The following is an 8,427-nucleotide window of genomic DNA, read 5'->3' on the forward strand; positions in this document are numbered from 1 at the left end:
GGTCCCAGCTCCCTCCCTCACCGGAATGACCTGGGGGGAGGGGGCTACTGGACCCCCAGGGCCCCACAGCACTGTTGCATTGAGAGGGGGCCTCTAGAAACCATAAGCAACCTGGGATCAATGGACATGTCTACCTGTTTTTTAAAATGTGTAAAATACTAAAGAAATAATTCTTGGTTCTACAATAAATTTTTGCACACACCACTGGCCAAACAATCCTAATTTACACTCACTCTCAGGTCTTCCTACGTGCGGTACAAAAAAGCTGGTTTGGAAAAGTTAAATGCGCCATAACCACAATCAATGCAAATATGCCAGACTTGAAATCCTTCCAGAAGAAAATATCCCTAACTCTAAAAGCATGCTACATTGTTCAAATTTGGTGCGATTTTTCTACCCTTTTTCTACTTTCTACATTTTGAGGGGGTAAATTGTGAAAATTATCTCCCCCAAAATCACAATATAATTAAACTCTCCTATACGGAATGGATAGATCATTCAACTCAAAAACACTGGCTATTCAATTTTTGTAAAACAAAAATATGAACTTAGACCCCCACCTAAGATCTAAGTAGGAGAGCCTTTCTTTGCCTATTAGAATTGGATACATTAAAATTTTTACCAATAATCAATGATAGCTGGAGTGGGGAGAAACAGGCACTTTTATATAATACTAACGGACAAGTAAACATTATTTACGACATAATATTCTATCTGCAGAAATAACGGAAGCATCAGTAACTCCAAAATTTAGACGCTGATGTAGCTTGGGAAAAGACACTGCAGAAAAGAAGAAAATAATCCTGAAACTGCATCTGCATAGTTTTTACACACATTTGCCCTTTCTCAATTGCCCGTTATCGAAGAAGGGAGGGTGATGTGAGTGGAGGTTGACTAAATGGTTAAATCCCCTCCCAAGCCCTGTAAGCTACTGCTCAGTTCCCAATGATCCTACATTAAAACAGGTGCGCAGAGGCTTATCAATGCTGACTTCTATCGTAACAAAATCTCAGAAACTGTGTAATGTTCCTCACAGAGAACAGATAGGCTAAATAAATAAACGTATATATAAACAATAACATGCAATATGGCTGATGGAAAAAATGATGTATTAGGCTGAATCATATAAAATTGTCAATATTGAATTGTTTTGACCTACAAAAACATTGCAATTTCTAATAGTTCATTGATACATATTCACATAAAATAACATGGGAAGTTGACTCTGATCACGGGAGTCAATCGAAAAATAAAATGTAGGCTGGGCACAGTGGCTTACGCCTGTAATCCCAGCACTTTGGGAGGCCGAGGTGGGCAGATCACGAGGTCAGGAGATCGAGACCATCCTGGCCAACATGATGAAACCCATCTCTACAAAAAACAGAAAAATTAGCTGGGCGTGATGGCACATGCCTGTAGTCTGAGCTACTCAGGAGGCTGAGGCAGGAGAATTGCTTGAATCTGGGAGGCGGAGGTTGCAGTGAGCTGAGATCACACCACTGCACTCCAGCCTGGTGACAGAGCAAGACTCCATCTCAAAAACATAAATAAAATAAAAGCATACTGTATGTTCAGTTTTACACTGAAAAAATTATGAAAGAATACACACCATTATAGTCCAGTGATGAAAACCATGCCTTTGGACTCAGGCTCTTTTGATTCAAATTCTAGCTTTGACTCTTGACAACAATGTTACTTTGAGCAAGTTATCTAACCCTCTGTGCATTAAATTCCTAATCTGTAACAAAAGAAGGGATTCTGTTTACTTTATACAATGGCTTAACAATTAAATGAGCTAAAATACTATTTAGAACAGGTCCTAGTATAAGCTGGGTAAAAATGTTGGCTCTCAGAACTTCACCAAATGTTAAGAGTACTACTTCTTCTAGGAGTAGGAATTGGGTGTTCATTTTTTATTCTCATTGTTTTAACTAATTTATCTTATATTTCTTTTTTTTCCTAATATCCTTTTTCCATTGTGGACACCAAACTTACATGCCACAAACATTATAATCATGTTTCTTTAGGTTTCTCTTGGCTGTCACAATTTGAGATTGTTTTGTATTTTTAATTTTTACAGTGCTTGGTACTTTTTGCAGTGATTATGAATTACTTTTACAATTAAAGTATTATTAAAATTAAATAAAATTATATTCAATTCTCAACTCACACTTATCTAGTTTCTTGGACCTATCTTCCATTGTTTCTGGTGTGTTCTCTTTTCAAACTCTGACTGCCTTTCCTCATAATTTCCTGTTTGTTCTACTCCATTAGGAAATTCGCTTTGGAGTCTGAGAGGTCACAATGGGTGTCCTGGGCTTTACAGAAAATCTAAAGAGAACTGCCATTAGGCTCACTTATATTTTATGTTAGTTAATAATAGGTCTGATTCAACATATCCTACAACTGGGGAGTGAAGATACAGAGAAGGAGACATTGCCACTAAACTCCACTATGACATGCTAGTAGACCCTGATAGGTCTCCCAACAATTCAATTTTCCCAAAGTCTACATTTATCCCCAAGCCAAACACTTAAGGTTATGTACTTAAAGGACACTAAAACTGCAATAAAACTATTCTGTACAGAATAGACAAAGGAGACTAGAAAAACTAATCAGAACCCTTGCATCATACCATGTACAAAAATTAACTCAAAATAGATCAATAAAATATAAGTCACTTGTTATAGAACATATATATACATGTTATATATGTATACAGGTACACCTATATACCTACGTATAAATGTGATATATAACATTTGTGTATGTGTATATTTTACATATATATTCCATGTATACTTATGTATACATGTATAAATATATGTGTGTATATATATAAATCCGTGTAACCTTGAATTAGGCAACAGTTTCTTAGATATGACACCTAAAACAAAAGCAACCAAAAATAATAAATAAACTGAACTTCATCACAGTTACATAAAAATTTTCGATTCAAGGGACATTAAGAAAGTGAAAAGACAGCCAAGAGAATGGGAGAAAATATTTGCTAAACATAAAGCTACTAGGAGTGTAGTATCCAGAATGTATAAAGAAGTGTTACTACTTGGCTGGGCGCAGTGACTCATAAGTGTAATCCCAGCACTTTGGGAGACTGAGGCAGGCAGATCACTTGAGGCCAGCAGTTCGAGACTATTCTGGCCAATGTGGTGAAACCCCGTCTTTATTAGAAGTATGAAAATTAGCCGGGCATGGTGGCACATGTCTGTAATCCCAGCTACTCGGGAGGTTGAGGCAGGAGAATCCCTTGAACCCAGGAGGCAGAGATTGCAGTGAGCCCAGATCACGCCACTGCACTCTAGCCTGGGTAATAGAGTGAGACTGTCTCAAAAAAAAAAAAGTGTTACTATTCAACAATAAAAGGACAAAAACATTTTTTTTAAATGGGCAAAGGATTAAAATAGTTCTTAAATACCAATGGCCAATAAGCACATGAAAAGACACAATCGTTAAGTCATTAGAGAAGTACAAATGAAAACCACAATGAGATGCCACTTGGGGCTAGAATTAAAAAGACAATGACAAGGGTTGTGGAGGAGGTGGAGAAATTGGAACCCTCTAACACTGCTGATTGGGATGTAAAACAGCACAGCCACAGTGGAAGAGTTTGACAACGCTTACAAATGTTAACCCTGAAGTTACCATATGACCTACAATTCTACTCCTAAGCAGATCACAAAGAAATGAAAACAGCCAGGCACGGTGGTTCACACGCCTGTAATATCAGCACTTTGGGAGGCCGAGACAGGTGGATCACCTGAGATCAGGAGGTTCGTGATCAGCCTGACCAACATGGTAAAACTCTGTCTCTACTAAAAAATACAAAAATTAGCCAGGCATGGTGGCGGGCGCCTGTAGTCCCAGCTGCTTGGGACTGAGACTAAAGACTCCCTTGAGCCCGGGAGGCAGAGGTTGCGGTGAGGGAGATTGCACCACTGCACTCCAGCCTGGGCGACAGAGCAGGACTCCGTTTCAAATTTAAAAAAAAAAAAAAAAAAAGGAAAACATAGGGGCCGGGCACAGGGGCTCAAGCCTGTAATCCCAATCCTTTGGGAGGCCGAGGCAGGCAGATCGCTTGAATACAGGAGTTCGAGACCAGCCTGGGCAACATAGCAAGACTCGTCTCTACAAAATAAAAAATGAAAAAGCCAAATGTGGTGTTGCACACCTCTGGTCCCAGCTACTCGGGAGGCTGAGGTAGGAGAATCACTTGTGCCTGAGAGGTGGAGACTGCAGTAAGCTGTGATGGCACCACTGCACTCCGCCTGGGTGATGGAGCAAAACCTGTCACCAAAAAAAAAAAAAAAGAAAGAAATGAGAACATATCTTAATGCAAAAACATGTATATGCATTTTCATAGCAGCCTTATTTATAATAGCTAAAAAACTGGGGTCGGGCGTGGTGGCTCATGACTGTAATCCCAGCACTTTAGGAGGCTGAGGCTGGCTGATCACGAGGTCAGGAGTTCGAGACCAGCCTGGCCAACACAGTGAAACCCCATCTCGACTAAAAATACAAAAATTAGCCGGGTGTGAGGGCACGCACCTGTAGTCCCAGCTACTTGGGAGGCTGAGGTGGGAGAATCGCTTGAACCCAGGAGGTTGCAGTGAGCCAAGACCCTGCCATTGCACTCCAGCCTGGGTGACAGAGTGAGACTCCGTCTCAAAAAAAAAAAAGTTAAAAACTGGAAACAACTCAAATGCTCATCAACTGATGAATGAATAAACAAAATGTGAGGCCAGGTGCAATGGCTCATGCCTGCAGTCCCAACACTTTTGGAAGCCAAGGCGAGAGGATTGCTTGAACTCAGGAGTCCAAGATCTCCCTGATAGCGAGACTCCATTTCTACTAAACATTTTTTTTAATTAGTTAGGCATAGTGGTGTGCACCTCTAGTCCCAGCTACCCAAACTGAGGTGGGAGGATTGCTTGAGCCAGGGAGGTTGAGGCTGCAGTGAACTATGATTACACCATTGCACTTTAGCCTGGGCAACAGAGTGAGACCCGTTCTCCAAAAAAAAAAAAAGAAAGAAAGAAAAGAAAAAGGAAACAACTATGGCATGGTACAATGGAATATCATTCTGCTATAAAAAGGAATGGAGTGTTGATTCATGAAACAACATGGAAGAACCCTGACAACATTATGCTGAGTGAAAGCAGCTAGACAGAAAAAGGCCACATATTATGGGGTTTTTTGTTTGTTTGTTTTGAGATAGAGTGTCACTCTGTCACCCAGGCTGGAGTGCATTGGCACAATCATGGCTTACTGCAGCCTCCATCTCCTGGGCTCAAGTAATCCTCCCACCTCAGCTTCCTTAGTAGCTGGGACTACAGGCATGCACCACCATGCCCAGGTAATTTTTTTATTTTTTGTAGAGACCTGGTCTAACTATGTTGCCCAGAGAGGTCTCCAACTCCTACACTCAAAAAATCATCCCACTTTGGCCTCCCAAAGTACTGGGATTGCAGACATGAGGCAACATGTCAGGCGTTTTTATGGTTCTTTTTATATGATTTGTTAAGAATTGGCAAATCCAGGCCAAGTGTGGTGGCTCACGCCTGTAATCCCAGCACTTTGGGAGGCCGAGGCAGGTGGATCACCTAAGGTCAGGAGTTCAAGACCAGCCTGGCCGACATGGCAAAACCTTGTCTCTACTAAAAATACAAAAAATAGCCGGGTGTGGTGGCACGTGCCTGTAATCCCAGCTACTCAGGAGGCTGAGGCAGGAGGATCACTTGAACCCAGGAGACGGAGGTTGCAATGAGCCGAGATTGCACCACTGCACTCCAGCCTAGGTGAGAGAGTGAGACTCTATCTAAAAAAAAAAAAAAAAAGAATAGGCAAATCCATATAGACAGAAAGCAGATTAGTGATTTTCAGGGGATGGGAGAGGAGTGAAAGGAGAGTAATTGCTGTTGGTTATGAGGTTTCTTTCTGGGATGATCAAAATATTCTGGATTTTGTGGAATTAGTAGGTTATCTAATTTTCCAACCATAGGATGGTTGGGAAACATTGTGAATATACTCAAAAGCACTGAATTATATATTTTTAAAGGGTAAATTTTATACTATGTGAATTATAAATCAGTTTTTAAAAACCCTAATTGAGGGACATTCTACAAACATTCGACCAGTAATCCCCAAAACTGTCAAGGTCATCAAAACAAAGTGAGAAAATGTCACAACCAAGAACAACCTTGAGACACATGAGTACTAGCTGTACTGTGATTTCCTGGGTGAGATCCTGGAACAGAAAAAGGGTATTTTAGAAAAACCAAAGACATCTGGATAAAGTATAAATTTCAGTTAATAAAAATGTACCAATATTGGTACATCAATGAAACAAGTGTAACATGTTAATAGGGGAAACATATGAGACACATGGGAACTCTCTCCTATCTTTGAAATAATTTTTAAATATAAACTGTTCTGAGGCCAGGTGCGGTGGCTCACACCTGTAATCCCAGCACTTTGGGAAGCCGAGGCGGGCAGATCACGAGGTCAGGAGATTCAGACCATCCTGGCCAACATGATGAAACCCCGTCTATACTAAAAATACAAAAATTAACTGGGCATGGTGGCCTGCATCTGTAGTCCCAGCTACTCAGGAGGCTGAGGCAGGAGAATCACTCGAACCTGGGAGCTGGAGGTTGCAGTGAGCCAAGATCATGCCACTGCACTGTCCAGCCTGAGCGACAGAGTGAGACTCCATCTCAAAACATAAATAAAATAAAATAAAATAAAAAAGGAAGATTGCTATTTTGAGTTTTCGATTACATTGTGAAACACTGATGCAACATTAAGAAATTCTACAGCATGGCACATGTATACCCATGTAACTAATCTGCACATTGTGCACATGTACCCTAAAACTTAAAGTATAATAATAATAAATAAAATAAAATAAAAAAGAATGGGAGGTATCAATATAAAAAAAAATTCTAGCAGAAAAGTCAGTGGTAGATTGAGACCCATTCCTCCACCCCCCAACTTATTGAGAAGTAGAGGTCTTTTAACTGATATAAATTACTTTCTTTTTCCTTAGTTTCAGACAAGTATAAATAAAGTCCAACCCAGACATGGAAATAAGATGTGCTGCTACTTGGATAAAATACTTTTGGAGGGGGTGGAAAGATATTTTAAAACAAATACAACTGTATGACAAAACAAAATATAAAATTAGGTTATGTTTTTCTGTTTTGGTTTTTTTCTTTTTGAGACAGAGTCTCACTCTGTTGCCCAGGCTGGAGTGCAATAGCACGATCTTGGCTCACTGCAACCTCCGCCTCCCGGGTTCAGGCAATTCTCTACCTCAGCCTCCCAAGCAGCTGGGACTACAGGTGCATGTCACCATGCCCAGCTAATTTTTGTATTTTTAGTAGAGACGGGGATTCACCATAGTGGGCAGGCTGGTCTTGAACTCCTGACCTCGTGATCCACCTGCCTCAGCCTCCCAAAGTGCTGGGATTACAGGCGTGAGCCACCGCACCCGGCCTCAGGTTATGTTTTAAATATAAAATAATGTGAAGTTTTCCCTGTATAACTGCCACATCATCCCCAGTCCATCTTCCCTGCCATGAGGAGTACTTTTATGGCAGGGTCTCTTAAATATAATATTTGTCTTTTAAAAAAGCACTTCTACTAATAGTAATCTGAAATAATTATACACACTAAAATATTTTTGAAAGTTGCATTTTGATATAACTAAAACAAATATAAAAGGCGTATACATTATAAAATAATTTGAAGTAAAATAACCTTAAAATTTATGGAACATAAACAAAATATTGGAAATGATACTTTAGAGGGACTAACATCCTTCTTATAACAAAATTAAAAATTCAGAAGCAGAAATTCAATGTAATAAAACAAGAAAGACTAGATGGTTTGAAATCTGCAATCTATGTGAGCAGCTCTCTTTATTTTTATTTATTGTACAACCACATATCCTTACTATGCAGCAGATACTTTTCTAAGTACTTTAACATTAGTTCATTTAAAAATCATGTTCTGGATTCAGGTCTAGAGCTATAAAAAATTAAAAATAAATAAAAAACAAAAAATAAAAACCATGTGATGGCCACTGCAGGCTCATGCCTATAATCCCAATATTTTGGGAGGCTGAGCAGAGGGATCACCTGAGCCTTGGAGTTAGAGACTAGCCTGCATAACATAGGGAGACCCCATCTCTACTAAAAATACAAAAATTAGCTGGGCATGGTAGCACATGCCTGTAGCTCCAGCCACTCAGGAAGTTGGGACAGGAAAATTGCTTGAGCACAGGAAGTCAAGGCTACAACGAGCCATGATTACATCACTGCACTCTAGTCTGGGTGATAGAGTGAGATTCCAAGACTTCGTCTCAAAAAAACAAAACAAAACAAAAAAACCGTGTGAGTTACTATT

The sequence above is a fragment of the Pan paniscus genome, chromosome 16, assembly GCF_029289425.2.
Source record: "Pan paniscus chromosome 16, NHGRI_mPanPan1-v2.0_pri, whole genome shotgun sequence".
Taxonomy (NCBI): domain Eukaryota; kingdom Metazoa; phylum Chordata; class Mammalia; order Primates; family Hominidae; genus Pan; species Pan paniscus.